Raw genomic sequence first — 17,225 nt, 5'->3', positions numbered from 1 at the left:
CAGACGGAAACTCCAATATTTGGTCAAGTGGAAGGGTTATGGTCAGGAGGATAATTCTTGGGTGGTTGCCTCTGATGTTCATGCTGCTGATTTGGTCCGTGCATTTCATAGGGCTCATCCTGGTCGCCCTGGTGGTTCTCGTGAGGGTTCGGTGACCCCTCCTCAAGGGGGGGGTACTGTTGTGGATTCTGTTTTTGGGCTCCCTCTGGTGGTTACAGATGGTACTGGGTGACTTGTGTTCTCTGCGGTCTCTGGTGTCCACCTGTTCTATCAGGATATGGGAGTTTCCTATTTAACCTGGCTTTCTTGTCATTTTCTCGCCGGCTATCAATGTAATCAGTGTGTCTTGTTACCTCTGCTTCCCGCTTCTGTATTCTTCAGGACAAGCTAAGTTTTTGATTTTCCAGTTCCACGTTTTGCTTAATTTTTGTCTTAGTCCAGCTTGCAGATATGTGATTCCTTTTTGCTGGTTGCTCTAGTGGGCTGATATTACTCCTCATGTTCCATGAGTTGGAACATGAGTTCAAGTAATTTCAGGATGTTTTTTTGTAGGGTTTTTTGCTGACCGCGCAGTTCACTTTTGTATCCTCTGCTATCTAGCTTTAGCGGGCCTCATTTTGCTGAATCTGTTTTCATAACTACGTATGTGCTTTCCTCTCATTTCACCGTCATTACATGTGGGGGGCTGCTATTTCTGTGGGGTGTTTCTCTGGAGGCAAGAGAGGTCTGTGTTTCTTCTAATAGGGAAACTTAGTTCTTCGGCTGGTGCGAGACGTCTAGAATCATCGTAGGCACGTTCCCCGGCTACAGCTAGTTGTGTGTTGAGGTTCAGGATCGCGGTCAGCTCAGTTTCCATCACCCTAGAGCTTGTTTGGTTTTTTGTGCTTGTCCTTTTGTGATCCCCTGCCATTGGGATCATGACAGATGTGTCTCATTGTACAGGAAAACTCAGCCATGTCCTGCTGTGGGCTGATGCTGCTGAGGGTCCCATCAACGGAGTGAGAATGCTTGCTAAGGGCAATGGGGACAGGCACATGGACCGCGATCACGTGCAGCTGACCAGTGCCACAGTGGACTGTGACATGGTCTGTGCTCCTGAGGCTCTAGGGGAGGATGGGGAGATTAGACATTTTCCACAGGCCATAAATCTGTCGCCTCCCAAAATAATCTGAAAGCTGTGCCTGGATTTCGTATCTGCGATTGTCAAAGATCACAGCCTGGGAGGTCTCGCAGATCCACCCACTGTTATATTTGGAGTGAACAGCTCTCTACTGCTCCCCTATCGTCTGGACAATTATGCAATTGACCGATGATCAACAGTGGAGGCCGCAGCTGTTTTCCCCCTAATAGGCCGGTTATCGGGAAACTAACAGTGAGCGAATGGTATATACACCTCCTATTTTAATGTATGGAATATATGTATATACCCCTGATACAGTCACTGCAAACTCCACGATAACCTCAGACTACTCGCTGCCACCACCAGTTGTGTTTTATACAGGTCCTGGTAGTGTATGGCTTCAAGGTGTGGTTTACAGAACAAAGGAACAGAACTATTAAATTTAATATTATAATTTTACAAAGGAGACAAAACAATACAGCAAATACAATTATAGAAAATAAAAATGGATTAGCAAACAATTTACTAGGCTGATCACAGAGATGATTCAGGTAGAAAAGGAGAGTGCTTCGATTGAAAATCGTCCAGCGGACGGGAGTCATGCATACGCGCTGTGTAAAGGTACCGTCACACTAGACGATATCGCTAGCGATCCGTGACGTTGCAGCGTCCTCGCTAGCGATATCGTCCAGTGTGACAGGCAGCAGCGATCAGGCCCCTGCTGTGCTGTCGTTGGTCAGGGAAGAAAGTCCAGAACTTTATTTGGTCGCTGGATCTCCCCGTAGACATCGCTGAATCGGCGTGTGTGACACCGATTCAGCGATGTCTTCACTGGTAACCAGGATAAACATCGGGTAACTAAGCGCAGGGCCGCGCTTAGTAACCCGATGTTTACCCTGGTTACCATCCTAAAAGTAAAAAAAACAAACACTACATACTTACCTTCCGCTGTCTGTCCTCCAGCGCTGTGCTCTGCTCTCCTCCTGCACTGGCTGTGAGCGTCGGTCAGCCGGAAAGCAGAGCGGTGACATCACCGCTCTGCTTTCCGGCCGCTGTGCTCACACAGACAGTACAGGAGGAGTGCAGAGCACAGCGCTGGAGGACAGACGGCTGTAGGTAAGTATGTAGTGTTTGTTTTTTTTACTTTTAGGATGGTAACCAGGGTAAACATCGGGTTACTAAGCGCGGCCCTGCGCTTAGTTACCCGATGTTTACCCTGGTTACCGGCATCGTCGTCGCTAAGTGTGACGGTACCTTAACTCTCTACAGCAGACCTGGGCAAGATGCGGCCCGCGGGCCGCATCCGGCCCGCCTGATGATTTTTAACGGCCCGCCAGCTAGCTGTCAGTTCTGACAGCCGCCGCCGGCACCGCTCGGCCAGCCGCCAGATGCTTATGAGGGCTGGCGGCTGGAGTGAAGGCCCCGAGCTCATCCACACGCTGCGCATTGCAGCGCATACAGTTCCTCCATACGGGAGTCCTCCAGGGTCAGGATGTGATTGACACAGCATCAGGAGCCATTGGCTCCTGGCTGTGTCAATCATTCTTGTGACCGGAGGCAGCATTATGCCACCGGTCACAAGAGGCTGCGCTCCGCATCGGCCCTGTACGTCACGTGCGTACGTCACCTGCGTACATCACCTGCGTACGTCACCTGCGTACGTCACTCCAGCGCCGTGCGGGATGCTGCGGTGAAGAAAGTTGCTGGCTGATGGTCTCCGTCCTTCGGGTGAGTATCAGCGGTGGTCTCAGCAGTGGCGTATCCAGGGGGCCCCGGGCGCAGCCGACAGTGCAGCACTATATGGGGGCCATAACATTTGTGCAGCACTATATGGGGGCCATACTGTTTGTGCTGCTGTATATGGGGCCCATACTGTTTGTGCAGCACTATATGGGGCCCATACTGTTTGTGCAGCACTATATGGGGCCCATACTGTTTGTGCAGCACTATATGGGGCCCATACTGTTTGTGCAGCACTATATGGGGCCCATACTGTTTGTGCTGCTGTATATGGGGCCCATACTGTTTGTGCAGCACTATATGGGGCCCATACTGTTTGTGCTGCAGTATATGGGGCCATAATGTTTGTGCTGCAGTATATGGGGCCATAACATTTGTGCAGCACTATATGGGGGCCATACTGTTTGTGCTGCTGTATATGGGGCCCATACTGTTTGTGCAGCACTATATGGGGCCCATACTGTTTGTGCTGCAGTATATGGGGCCATAATGTTTGTGCTGCAGTATATGGGGCCATAATGTTTGTGCTGCAGTATATGGGGCCATAATGTTTGTGCTGCAGTATATGGGGCCCATACTGTTTGTGCTGCAGTATATGGGGCCATAATGTTTGTGCTGCAGTATATGGGGCCATAATGTTTGTGCTGCAAAATATGGGGCCCATACTGTTTGTGCTGCAGTATATGGGGCCATAATGTTTGTGCAGCACTATATGGCGCAAGTGTCTGTATGGGGCATTGCCCATCATATGTATCATGGAGCCCGCCAGCTGTAATGCCCCATGCAGATGGCCTTGTTATATATATGTATACTACAGTATTGGGTAAAAATGAGTTAATTATATTAGTCCGGCCCTCTAAAACCATCCAAATTTCTCATGCGGCCCCATGGCAAAATTAATTGCCCACCCCTGCTCTACAGGAACACAGATCATGATTCGTCTTTATCTTTTATCAGCACCTGAATTGCACCCACACACCTCCATAATGACCTCTCGTGGGTTGTGGGATGTCTTCAGCCCCTCAGGATTTTATGAAATTCTCAACTTTATGCCATAACTTCACTTCAGACGCTTGCAGAGGTTCGAGATTGTCGCCATATTTTTCATTGGGATTTTACCTTTCCCCAGAGACCAAACATGGCATAGCTGGTGTCAGTTATAATAATTGTTTGTTCACACCAGGGATGCTTTGGCTTCAAAGGCAACTTGAATGGTTAACTATTCATATGCTAATTAGCTTCCTCACCCCTGACTATATGTAATTCCCTACTCTCTCATGTCCATTGTACAAGTCTTTTCAAAAAGAGACTGAGAGAGTCAGCTTTTGCCCCTACTGCAAATCTGTGGGAGAGGAAGAGGAGGGAAAGTGCATGAATTCCCCCTCCCACTAATAGCTTCAGTGATTTTAATATTTTATATGACAGCGATCCATCCATCAGATAACGCACTTTAATTACCTGTTCACAGCCATGGGTCCAAGCTGCATAAGGGTCATATATTGTGCTTTAGAGTGTTAGCTTTTGTTCTCTTCAATTCATTATGAAGCCATGCTTCCATGCTCAACATAAAGGAGACAGAAGGTGTGGTTGGAGATGTGGCAGAAGATGTGGCTGGAGATGTGGCAGAAGATGTGGCAGGAGGTGTCTCATGAGGTGTGACAGGAGGTGTGGCACGAGGTGTGACAGAAGGTGTGGCAGGAGGTGTAGCACGAGGTGTGACAGGAGGTGTGGCACGAGGTGTGACAGGAGGTGTGACAGGAGGTGTGACATGAGGTGTGACAGAAGGTATGGCAGGAGGTGTGACAGGAGGTGTGGCACGAGGTGTGACAGAAGGTGTGGCAGGAGGTGTAGCACGAGGTGTGACAGGAGGTGTGGCACGAGGTGTGACAGGAGGTGTGACAGGAGGTGTGGCATGAGGTGTGACAGAAGGTGTGGCAGGAGAAGTGGCACGAGGTGTGACAGGAGGTGTGGCACGAGGTGTGACAGAAGGTGTGGCAGGAGGTGTAGCACGAGGTGTGACAGGAGGTGTGGCACGAGGTGTGACAGGATGTGTGGCAGGAGGTGTAGCACGAGGTGTGACAGGAGGTGTGACAGGAGAAGTGGCACGAGGTGTGGCAGGAGGTGTGGCACGAGGTGTAACAGGAGGTGTGGCAGGAGGTGTGACACGAGATGTGACAGGAGGTGTGGTGCGAGGTGTGACAGGAGGTGTGGCAAAAGGTGTGACAGAAGGTGTGGCAGGAGGTGTGGCACAAGGTGTGGCAGGAGGTGTGACAGGAGAAGTGGCACGAGGTGTGACAGAAGGTATAACAGGAGGTGTGGCACGAGGTGTAACAGGAGGTGTGACACGAGATGTGACAGGAGGTGTGGTGCGAGGTGTGACAGGTGTGGCAGGAGGTGTGGCACAAGGTGTGACAGGAGGTGTGACAGGAGAAGTGGCACGAGGTGTAACAGGAGGTGTGACACGAGATGTGACACGAGGTGTGGCAAGAGGTGTGACAGAAGGTGTGGCAGGAGGTGTGGCACAAGGTGTGACAGGAGGTGTGACAGGAGAAGTGGCACGAGGTGTGACAGAAGGTGTGGCAGGAGGTGTGGCACGAGGTATAACAGGAGGTGTGGCACGAGGTGTAACAGGAGGTGTGGCAGGAGGTATGACACGAGATGTGACAGGAAGTGTGACAGGAGGTGTGGTGCGAGGTGTGACAGGAGGTGTGGCAGGTGTGGCATGAGGTGTGGCACGAGGTGTAACAGGAGGTGTGGCAGGAGGTATGACACGAGATGTGACAGGAAGTGTGACAGGAGGTGTGGTGCGAGGTGTGACAGGAGGTGTGGCAGGTGTGGCATGAGGTGTGAAACGAAGTGTGGCACGAGGTGTGGCACGAGGTGTGACACGGTAGATGTGACACGAGATGTGGCAGGAGGTGTGATGCAGCGCCCCAGGGTCCTGGTCGTTGCAGTAATGTCATTCTCCTCTAGGGGGAGTGATGTTACGTCTGAAGGCAATAAAGAAGATCACTTTACCAGGTATCACAAACCACACAACACACTTCACACTCCAGTCCACCAGGGGGAGCTATGCTCCTATTTAGTAGGGCACTCTTCACAATTAGGTAAAACTGGTGGTCTGAATAGGAAGTTAGGCAGAAGCGAACTGGGTTTCACCCAGGCAGCACAAGTCTGGCGGAAGCTGGCTGGGCTGGACTCAGTGAGCAGAAATCTGAGCTCCGCTCAGGTAGTGAGTCCCTGACAGGGGTGGGATCCTGTCAGAGGCCTAGACAGAAGGCCACGGAGCTGCGCCTGCTCCACGTGTGGCAGCATCCTAAGAAAGAGACATTGAAGGAGGATTGCATTGTAGAGGGTGAGAAACGAAGTCATAGCACAAGGAGAGGAATCCAGAAGGAGTTCTGCCCTGCAACAGGCTGCCTCCTTCTGAGGCGCAGAAGCTGGTAGCCGGAACACTGAGGGAGTCATAGTCTCCAAGCCTGGCTCCAGAGACCAGTAGGACAGCTAATTCCATATTAGTTGCCCGACCTTTTACCCAGGAGGCACGGTGGCAACTGTGGTGGCTGGGGCGTGCTAGAGTCCCTGTAAAAAGCCTCAGGCCACCAGTCATATGGGTTTGTCTTATCCGTAAGGGGGACAGAGAGAAACATAACACCTACAACAGTTGTGAGGACCTTACCGAGAAGCTCAGCAGGAAGGGACTACAACACTCAGTCGCTAGAGGAAAGCTACTGATTTCCACCTGAATAAGGGGACTCTGGATTTGCCTTCAGACCAGCCGGACTCTGCCTGCCCTGTGACCTGGTGCTCTGGACTGTGGATCCTGAAGCCTTCAGTAAAAAGGTAAAGAGACTGCAACCTTGTGTCCTCGTTATTCACTGTGCTTCACACCATCCATCATCTATACACTTGAAGCCCTGGGGACATACCGTACTTCACCTGTGGGAAGGTGTACCATCTAGCTGTCATAACATCACCCCAGCGGACCCCTAAGCAGCGTCACCCTGACCGAATACCACAGGTGGTGTCATGAACATTATCCCTTTAAAGACCTATTCCTACCTTTTATCAACGGACCTCCCGAGGGCCACGGACCGGGTCAGCCACCATGACATCCCCCTTGAGAACCGAAGGGCCCGGTACCGAGTTCCCCTTGCCCTACCGGGGCGATCCAATTTTGGCATCACGAGCAGGATCTACTTAAGCCTGAAAATCGGGTCATGTGCGCCTAAGAACTGTGCCAGAATTGTATTTGAACTGTTTGTGCTGAAAGACTGTGTATTGCCATTTGCCGCCAAAATTCCCGCCAAAACTGCCGCCATTACAGCGCCACAAAGAGCGCAGAAGAAGACGAAGGGCGTGTCATTGTGGGCGTGAACGAACTGAAAGCGCGAAAGATAATGGCCGCCCAGTCCAAATACCTCTGTATCTTGAGGTCGTGTTTGTTAGCAGCTGATATCCGCCTCCTCATCCTCAATGGCAGGCGGAGACAAAGAACAAGAAACCGCCCACGGAGAAGAGAGCGGGAAAAGGGCAACGAAGGAGCCAGCCACGTGAGAGACGCCATTGCCAGCCGCCCGGAACCAGAACGTGGGGTCGGAGCAGAGGACTCCCCCAGCCACCTGGAGAGGCGCCGCAACCAGGCCTCCACTGCTGATGCTGACTTCCTGCAGGCCGGGATGGAAGAACTGATCGACCAGCTCCTGCAGCTGTGGGCAACCACCAAGGCCGCATACCGGAAAGCGCCTGCGGAGGACCCTCCGGCGCCGCCACCAACACCGCATCCTACACCGTGCCAGGAACCGTTGCCAGCACTGCCGCAGACTCCGCCGCCTGCGGGGCCAGCCAACATCGAGGACACCATCGCGGCAGGTAAGAATGCTGACCCTACCCCGGTGACAGAAGACTCACTGATAGGCCCTGTAGCAGAGCCACCTCCTCGCGGTACCCACCGCCTGCAGCTTCTCGAACCTTGGGACCAGGCCACGGGGATGGAGCAGTTCATGCAGGCCCCAATCGCGCCTACCACCCTGCCGAGTGAGGTATACGCAGAGCGGACTGTGTACCGCTGGGTGAATCCCGGATCAGACTTTATGGGGTTCCCCGGGGGAGACAAACAGAAAGGAGAGACTGTGGAAGTTTTGAGTTGGGAGGACTATCAGGCCCAGCTTGCTCGCAAGAGGGAGGAAACTGAGGAAAGACACCAGGCCCAACGTAGAGCATTTGACAAAAGAGACTTGCACGTTAAAGCCCAGGCCCACAAGGACCGCACTACTAACCAGGCTCCGCGTGAGCAGGGCACAGTCGTAGCCTTTAAACTCCAAGGAGGATGGGGCTTTATTAAGAACCGAAGGGCCCGGTTCCAAGTATCCCCTAGCCCTTGGGGGCGCTCCATGTGACAGGAGATGTGACAGGAGGTGTGGCAGAAGGTGTGGTACGAAGTGTGACAGAAGGTGTGTCACGAGGTGTGGCAGGATGTGTGCCACGAGATGTGGCAGGATGTGTGCCATGAGGTGTGGCACGAGATGTTCCAGGAGGTGTGACATGAGGTGTGCCAGGAGATGTGACACAAGGTGTGGCAGAAGGTGTGACAGGAGGTGTGGCAGGAGGTTTTGCAGGAGGTGTCTCAGGAGGAGTGACATGAAGTGTGGCAGGAGGTGTGACATGAGATATGTCATGAGGTGTGGTACGAGGTGTGGCAGGAGGTGTGTCATGGGTGTGACAGCAGGTGTGGCACGAGGTGTTACAGGAGGTGTGACAGGAGGTGTGGCAGGAGGTGTGACAAGTGGTGTGACGACATGTGGCAGGAGGTGTCATTTGCTGTGAGATATGTAATATCCTCCTGTGGGTCACAGAGAGGGACCGTGGATGAGGTGCACTCCTGAATGGCGCATTCCTAGTGGAAATAAGTCAGAGATCTGCCCGGAGGCTGCAGCCCCACACAAATGTAAATACAGAGGTGCAGCCACTTCCCATCATTCATACATCCTGACTCCATTTCTGGATCACTCACTTGGGTGCATGGTCTCAGGGTTGATCGACCAGTGACGTGGATTCAGTATTTTACATTGTACCTGTGTCTGTGTCTGGATTGTACACAATGTATATTCCACTAAAGGCAGCAAAACCACAAAGGGACAAATATGGATGCGAGTAAAGAAACGTGTTACACAACCCAGAATATGTGCTGCTCCTCATGGGCCCCCCTGTTATACTGATGACTTCATTACAACTCTCAAGGCTGGCTCCAATGATCAGGTCGCACCATCAGGATATTATTTGTGGCCTCATTGGCCGTTGGGAAGTTTTCTTGCTCCTACAGGTGTTTTGCAGGGGCAGTATAGGTGCACGGATCCATACAGGGCTGAGCCTATTCTACAGCTGTCCTAAACCGGAATATGGCAGGTAAGACTCAACTAAGAGGAACCACAGTTCAGTTCATCATTACTGTAAGACATGAAGGTCAGTCAGTCTGGAAAATTGCTAGAAACCTGATGGTATTCTTGTGTGCTCCATGAATCACTCTGATTAAAACTGGCTCTTCTGAAGACCCAGGAAAAAAAATGAAGAATGCCCTTTGCTGCAGAGGATAAGTTCATCAAAGTCACCAGCCTCAGAAAACATAAACTGACAGCAGCTAAGATAACCAGGGGAGGTGTGATGGTGGTAAGTGCATAAAACACGGAGGGGAAGGATGATAGTAGGAGAACGTGAAGCACGGAGGGAGAGGTGTGATGCTGAGAAGTGCGTGAAGCATGGATGGGAGATGTGATGGTGGGGCATGCATGAAGCACAGAAAGTAAGTGTAATGGTTGTGGAGCATGAAGCCTGGAGGGGAGGTGTGATGGTGGGGTTGCATGAAGCCCCCAGGGGGAGGTATGATGGTGGGTATGCGTGAAACACCGAGGGTAAGGTGTGATGGTGGGGGTGCACGAAACACCAAGGAGGAGGTGGGATGTTGGGGGGGTGAAGCATGGAGGAAGAGGTGTGATGGTGAGGCTGTATGAAGTACAGAAGGGGAGGTGTTATGGAGGGAGGTGCGTGACACATGGAGGGAGAGGTGTGATGATCATTACCATCATCATCACCAACATCACAATCATCATCATTATCATCACCAAAACTACTGTTATCATCAACACCATCATCATCAACACTATACTCATCATCCTCGTCATCATCAGCACAGGAAGAGTTCTCATTGACTGTTTCCAACCTCAGAAGCTGCAGTGTCGCCCACATCAGGCTTCAAACCACAAGAGTTGAACACACAGGATCTGACAATGGCAGCGCCAATCGATAGCATACACAATGCTCTGCACATACAGTATCCAGCGCAGAGCCTCCTCCATACACAGTGTACATCGCAGAACCTCCTCTATGCACATTATAAGGTGCAGAGCCTCATCTATACACAGTGTATAACACTGAGCCTTTCCCACACACAGTGGACGGCACAGAGTCTCCCCTATACAGCATGTACAGTGCAGAGCCTCATCTATACACAGTGTCATAGATGTAATTGTAAAATCTATAAGCCATTTTAGAGTTGATCGTGAATATTCAAGCAAAGATATGACCTCCAGATGACCCCAGTGCAAGGGGACCCCTAATGTGAACAGGTAATTAAAGAGGATTATCTGATGGATGGCCAGTGGAGATAACTTATCACCTTTAACCTCAGTGTGACCAATATGGCAAGCAGGCTACTTTAAGCTACTTTAAGCTCTATTGCAAATTATGAATATTGGGTTTTTATGATTGTAATAGATATGACAGACATGAGAGACGTATTTTCAAAGTCGTGATGAAGTGGCAAACTCAACGCATTGTCTTACATCAGTGGACGGCTGCCATAACAATTTTAATTTACCGTATTTTTTGGACTATAAGGCGCACCGGACTATAAGACGCACCCAGGTTTTAGAGGTGGAAAATAGGGAAAAAAGTATTTGAAGCAAAAATGGTGGTAAAATATTTAATAATATAAACATACTATTATATGTGGTGTTATGATATATAATAGTATGTTATTATGTTGGAAGCTGCGGGTAGAAGATGGTGCTGTGGGACCAGTATGGTGTCTGTAAAGTACTGTATGAAGATGCTGGAGGGTGAGTATAAGAATGGGGGCACAGGGCTTATATTTAAAGCACCACTCCAGCACTGAAAAATAACACTGGAGTGCTGCTTTGAGATCCCATTGGGAGAACTATAACTCCCAGCATGTCCTGCAGAACCTATGGCATGCTGGGAGTTATAGTTCACCACAGAAGTGGCAGAGTGCTTTATTGTGTGTCGTAGTGACTAACCTTTTAATTGTGGCAGCCAGCCACACTGTGGTGAGGTAAAATGCTGGAGCATCCCATCCCATGACACCACAGAGCGCTCCTTCTTGTTGCCTCTTCACAGCACAAGAGTAAGCTTGCAGATTGTAGTGTGGTGTCTGCACAACCTGTGATGACATCAGAAGAGGGAGGGCTCTGTGCTACCATGTGATGCTCCAGCCCACCCTCTTCATGACATCACACAAGTCCTTGTGCTGGAGCACTCAGCATCCATTGAGCACAGCCCCGGCAGGTAGGTATGCAGTGATCTTGTCCCCTCTGGGCCCTGCTGCTGCCCCCTCCACCAGACACACAGATCTCCCCAGCTGCTGCAGGAATCCAGCGCTGGGGAAACCATGTGTGTCCCTGTGAAGGAGTATTCATTTGCTGCTCCCGACTCACTGCTCAGCTGACAGGTGGGCGGGAAAGCAGCTAATGAATATTCACTGCACTTTAATGATCGGGACCATGTGGTTTCCTGGAGCCCAGCAGGGACATTTTTCTGCCTCCTGCCTCCCAGTGCAATCCCACTCACTGTTGCCCCCTCCCCACGTTACATCCCTACCATAAGACGCACCCACACTTTCCTCTCAAATTTGGAGGAAAAAAAGTGCGTCTTATGGTCAGAAAAATACGGTAATATCTATCAGATGGATGATAATATCCATTCCATATTTACTTCCTATAGAAAGATAAAATTGTGTTAGGCAACTTAACACTTATATCTCCCACCTGGGACCTCCAGGGTCAAAGATATTGTGAAAGTTGGGGATCCCATAATTTTCTAAAACACCTAGCCACATCCCATGACCAACCCTGTTATGAGTCACCAAAGAGGAGTTATGTGAGTGTGGCACCCCAGAGTTCAGGTACCACAGTAGTGCTGCCTTCCTCTCGGGGATGGTAGTGCTATACCTGGAAACAAGAGGAATTCCTTTGGCAGGTAAATCCCACACACAACACCTTCTGAATCCAGACCAGGAGAGGGAGCTCAGAACCCTGTTTTAGGGCAGCTTCCCTATGTCCATCCTGGTCTGGAGGAGGAGTCAACCAGTCTGAGAGAGACAGTGGACAGAGAGAGTTGGTCCCAGGAGACCAGTGAGAGCAGACGTCTGGATCAGACAGGAAAGGAGCAGAGGAGAGATTTAGGGCTCAAGGAGGCTGCTATTGGGCCTCTGGGGAGCCGGAGTGAGGAAACCGGGTACTGGTAGCCCGAGGCTGAGGGGAACTGCAAGCCCCTCAGCAGAACCGGAAGGCATAGAACTATACGTATACTTCCTGCATTGAGCCTGTGGTACAGCAGCATTCTGGAGCCTGGAGTCACTGTGCAGAGACGGAATGGCTCAAGCTGCCTATCATACAGGCATTGTCCCAGGACAGAAAGAGGACCAGGACCTTGTTAGGACACTTCAGGCAGCAAGGGACCCAACCTGACTTGCCAAAGGGATTTCACTTGTTTCTGGGCTGCCTGGACTCCTTATGTACCTGTGCCTGGTACCCTGGACAGAGGCCTGCTACATCTTCAGTAAACCAGGTAAAAACTTTATACCTTGTGTCCTCTATTTATTCCTCGGCATACAACATCTCTGCAGCACACCTTGGGAACTCTGGAGACCCCGCTTCACCTATGGGAAGCGTCACCATCACTGCTGCATCAACATCCCCCAGAGGACCCCTTTAAAGCAGCGTCGGTCCCCCTATTGACCGAACACCACAGGTGGCTTCACAACAATAGACTTTCACCATATCCCTTAAAAGACCTTTCTCTTAATTGAGTCCCAGGGCCACGGACCGGGTTGCAGCCATCGTGTCATCCCCTTTAAGAGCGACCGGACCTGATACTGAGTACCCCACTGCCCTGCCAGGGCGACTCATGAGCGTGACTTGTGTTAATAAAAGCAAAGGTTGAATTTTAAGCCTCAGCTGGACAGATATAACGCCCTCACCTCTATATCCCTGAGGAATAATGACAAATTATACTCAGCCAAACCTTTAAGTTCTGTCACCTTTCCTGATAAGTTTGTTAGAGGAGGACATTTATGGTAAATCTACATGACAACGGGTATCGTGACTCCTGTGAGCTCTAATGTAAAACCCTTTACCTTACCTTATGACACCCCCGGGATAACGGCCACCTCCCCCTTTTCCTGCAGCAAAAGAATACCCCCTATTAAAACACACGACAATTAGGTTGGATTAATTGGCCACAGCAGCCGTTTATTAACATTTAACATACAACAATATAATAACAATAAACCCCGGAAGTGGATGATCCTCGAAGCCCGAAACATGTATTAAACATTTTCCAGCCAACCGTCCCACCTATTTTGGCCTTATATCCGCCTTACCCCCAGCCGCTATGCACCAGCTCGGAGGCAAACTCCACCCGCCAGGCCAAAACCGCACACCAGTTTGTGGGTCCCCTAATAATCCCCTCCACGGGATTATCTATACCCCTTTTACCATTTCAAATCACCCCGGGGAGTCCAGGACCTATTGAGATCCCCCCCCCCCCCCCCATCAATCCACCATTTTCCACTTCCACCAACTTCGAGGACCACCACCCCCTGCCACAAACATAAATGTACTAACCCCTTAGCCATTTATGTCCCTCCACACCTTCAAAGCTGTTTCGATGCCCTCTTGGATCGCCAAACACCACATATCGGTACCAACTGCATTCAAATGCACCCCATCCAACCTCCAATAACCTCCAGTGCCGGACTCCAGATTTATGTGCCGCACCACTACCGCTCCGTTCCTTGCCATGAACCGCAAAACAGCTTTGTTCACCTTGATCCTCGCCTTGTTCACCCCTTCTGGTGACCTAGCACCCCGCCAAACCTTCCGCGGGACGATGTCCGACCAAACCACCAAGTCCTTTGGAAACATTGCCCACAACCTCAACATGTCGAACTTAATGTCTTTTATAAGTTCCCTGCACGGCCTCTTCCCCAAGTCATTACCCCTCAGGTGAATAACTAAAATTTTTGGGACCTGATCTCAACGCACGAAACGATGAAACTCGGGCAAAAATTGACTCCAAGTCATCCCCCTTTTTCCGATCCATCTCAGCGTTGCTACGTTCCGCGAAAAACCCAACTGCCGGCCATCTGGACGAACCGCTGCCTTCTCCGCCGCCCAGAACACGAACGAGTGTCCCATTATCCACACCAGTCTTTTTTCGTGTTCTGTAAGAGAATAAACATTAACCCCGATCAATTCGAGAAAATCCCACCGAATACGTGACCCCGCGAAATTAGACCAGATCCGGGCGAACATAAGACCGGAATCTTTCTGATTCCCACCGCCCAATTCTTTTAACCACTTCATCCCCCAATCCTCTCCTGGCTGCTTCCGTTGCAGCCCCTATCCGAAATGAATGGCCGCTGTACTTTGCTGGCGAAATTCCCCCCGTCTCCAAACACTTCCGAAACACTGAAACAAATTGGAAGCGCGACAAGAAAGAACCATCTGCATGAACCAACAGTGGGTCGGATAATACACCCCCTCTTCTCATCAACTTATCCACGCAGGTTACCGGGCACAATGGACAATTTGGAACTTGAAATAACACTAATTTGCAACCTTTGCCGGTTACGTCCGTTTTTGACGACCTAATAAACACCACCACCTTGTCAGACGTAACATCCACGTCTTCTCTCCGTAAACCCCCTCCCTTACATCTTGAAGGGCTAACCAACTCCCCCAGGCGAAATGCCCCAAAAAACGCCAACGAAAAAGCCGCTTGAAATAAAATTACCTCCCAATCCGAAAAACAAACCACTCGTAATTGCCTTCCGATTGTTAACAGCACCTCAAAGGAGACCGGTCGTCTGCCGTCGAATGACTTCTGCCCTTTTTTCAAGCCCTTTACCACTTGCATCACCATAAATGATTTCGTCTCATCCTGTAAACCTCTAGCCTTAAAACCAAATGCTAAACCAGCTAGAAACTTACTCATTTTGGACACCGACCAACCCGATTCCCACACATGCCCTACTAGCAACAACAGCCTGCTCTCGTCATCCATACCGGACCCGTAAGACACCTTCCAATTTTCCCATGTCCTCTAGGCCTGCTCATACTGCAGCCAAGACCTTTCTGACAGCGATCTAGCAAATAGATCCCTCACGGCCCTAAAGGCAGGTTTCACAGCTCCGCTGGACATTCCCGGCACGCTGAGTCCAAGTAAGGCATCGGCCCCTGAGACTGATGCCACTGTGAATGGAAAAGGACATCATCAGCATTAGTAGGCCCAGTTGCCTTACAATCCGCTATAATCCACAAATTAAGCTTTAGGCCCAAGAAAACCAGGTGCTGCAGTACCCTAACGACTTCTGGAGACGCCGCAGATAACGTATTGATGGCTTCCACGATACTCGCATGCTCGCAAGAAAACCAGATCTTTTTATTCTTCACTGTCTCGCCCCACACTGACAATGCCACAACTTGAGGAAATAACTGTAGTAGGACCCGGTTTTGTAACAAACCTCGTTCACGCCAATTGAGTGGCCAATTGAAACCACGCTTTTCAATCACGTTAATGAAAAAACCTAGATCTACCGCATTTTCAACTGTCTGAATCCAAATGGATTTGCCATTGTATTCCTCTAAGAAAAGAGCCCACACCTTCAAATCCTGTTTCAACTCCTTAGTCAATCTGATGCTAATATAGCAAACGCCTGCAACCAATTAGAAAATGAACGAGGGATCAGACGGTACCTCCTCCTCTCCTCGTCATCTTTTTTGGAATCGTCTCTTATTAACCTATCCAGATTAAATCTTTCCAGATCTTTTCCTTCACCTCCTCCCTCAAATGTGACCCCAGCGGTCCCTCAAAACAAACGTATACTTTGCTCCTAGCGGAATCATCCAGACGCACCGTGTCCTCATTTTCCTTATCTTTGCTAGCCCCTTCACTATGGCCTCCCGCGTCGGCTGACCCCGTCCCCCTTCCTGCTTCACTGCCGCCCCACCCTGACGCAGCTGAGACCGCTGTACCCTGGCCCCCACACTGCGACACTACCTCAGACCTTGTTAACCCCCCTATCCCCGCTGGCCCTTCCGCGATTCCTAACCACGCCGCTGCAGGTGACCCCCCCCCCCTTGAGGGCCCCCGTACCATATTCTAGCCAAATCTCTAAGGCCATGTAATATTAGGCCCATCCCCCCGCTAGCCCCCCCCATAAATGACTCCCATTCCCTACTCTCACTGGGAGCTACGGAGGGGTTAAAATTATTAAATTGCTGGCTCTCACCTGGCTGCCTGGGCGCTGTGAACCCAGCAGCCGAAGGTCCTGGGTCCTGACGAAGGCATGCTGGTCCCATGCTGGCTCCGTCTGCTGGTGGCTCCGCAGCTCCCGGGTCAACCTGCCTCACCGGTTGCCCACCGCCAGAAGCAGGCGAACCGGCAAGAATTGCAGGGCCCCTCGGAGCTGCCGCCGTGATCTGCAGGGCGCCGCCATCTTGGGGAGGTCCCCACAGGGCACCGCCATCTTGGGGAAGTCCCAGGTGCTGGTGCACAGGCGCCGGGCTCCATGATCCGGCGCCATCTTGCCGGAGTCTTCTGCCATGTAGTGCTGCACTTCCTGCAGCGGCGCCATCTTGGATGATGTCCCGGGCGAGCGGCGACGCTGCAGCACTGCCGACCGGGGCAGATCGCTGCCCGCTGCTCACCGGAGCCGCCCCCACCGCTCCCTGGGCTGAGGATCCTCGGTGCACCGCTCCATCCGGCATGCTAGGAGACAGGCCGGCCGGCTGCCGGCCGCTGGGACGTCGCCACACAGGGGCCCGCCCCCTGGCTCCTCGCGCTCCTCCACGCCGAGCGGGGCCCGCAGGGACGCTGACACCCGCCGCTCCTGGTCCCGGATCCCGTCGCCTCTGTGCCGCGGGGGGGAGGGGAACCCGGCCCCTGTTGTAGGTCCTGCCTGTTTGATGGATTCCTCCCAGCCTGCGGGCGGGGAGTAGGGGGAACGCGTCCACTGGCCCTGGCTGGAGGGTCCCTGGAGGGGCTCCGTATGCGGCGCCGGACCCAG

General features: G+C 51.5%; 1 protein-coding gene across 1 annotated transcript in view; it reads right to left on the bottom strand.

Annotated features, from left to right (window-relative positions):
* Positions 1 to 17,225, bottom strand: part of CD2 (CD2 molecule) — a 135,263-nt gene that overhangs the window by 91,852 nt on the left and 26,186 nt on the right. The window lies entirely within an intron of this gene.

This window comes from Ranitomeya imitator, chromosome 3, assembly GCF_032444005.1.
Source record: "Ranitomeya imitator isolate aRanImi1 chromosome 3, aRanImi1.pri, whole genome shotgun sequence".
NCBI classification, from domain to species: domain Eukaryota; kingdom Metazoa; phylum Chordata; class Amphibia; order Anura; family Dendrobatidae; genus Ranitomeya; species Ranitomeya imitator.
The sequence above is the reverse complement of the archived record's forward strand: the minus strand, read 5'-3'. Positions and strand labels throughout refer to the sequence as shown.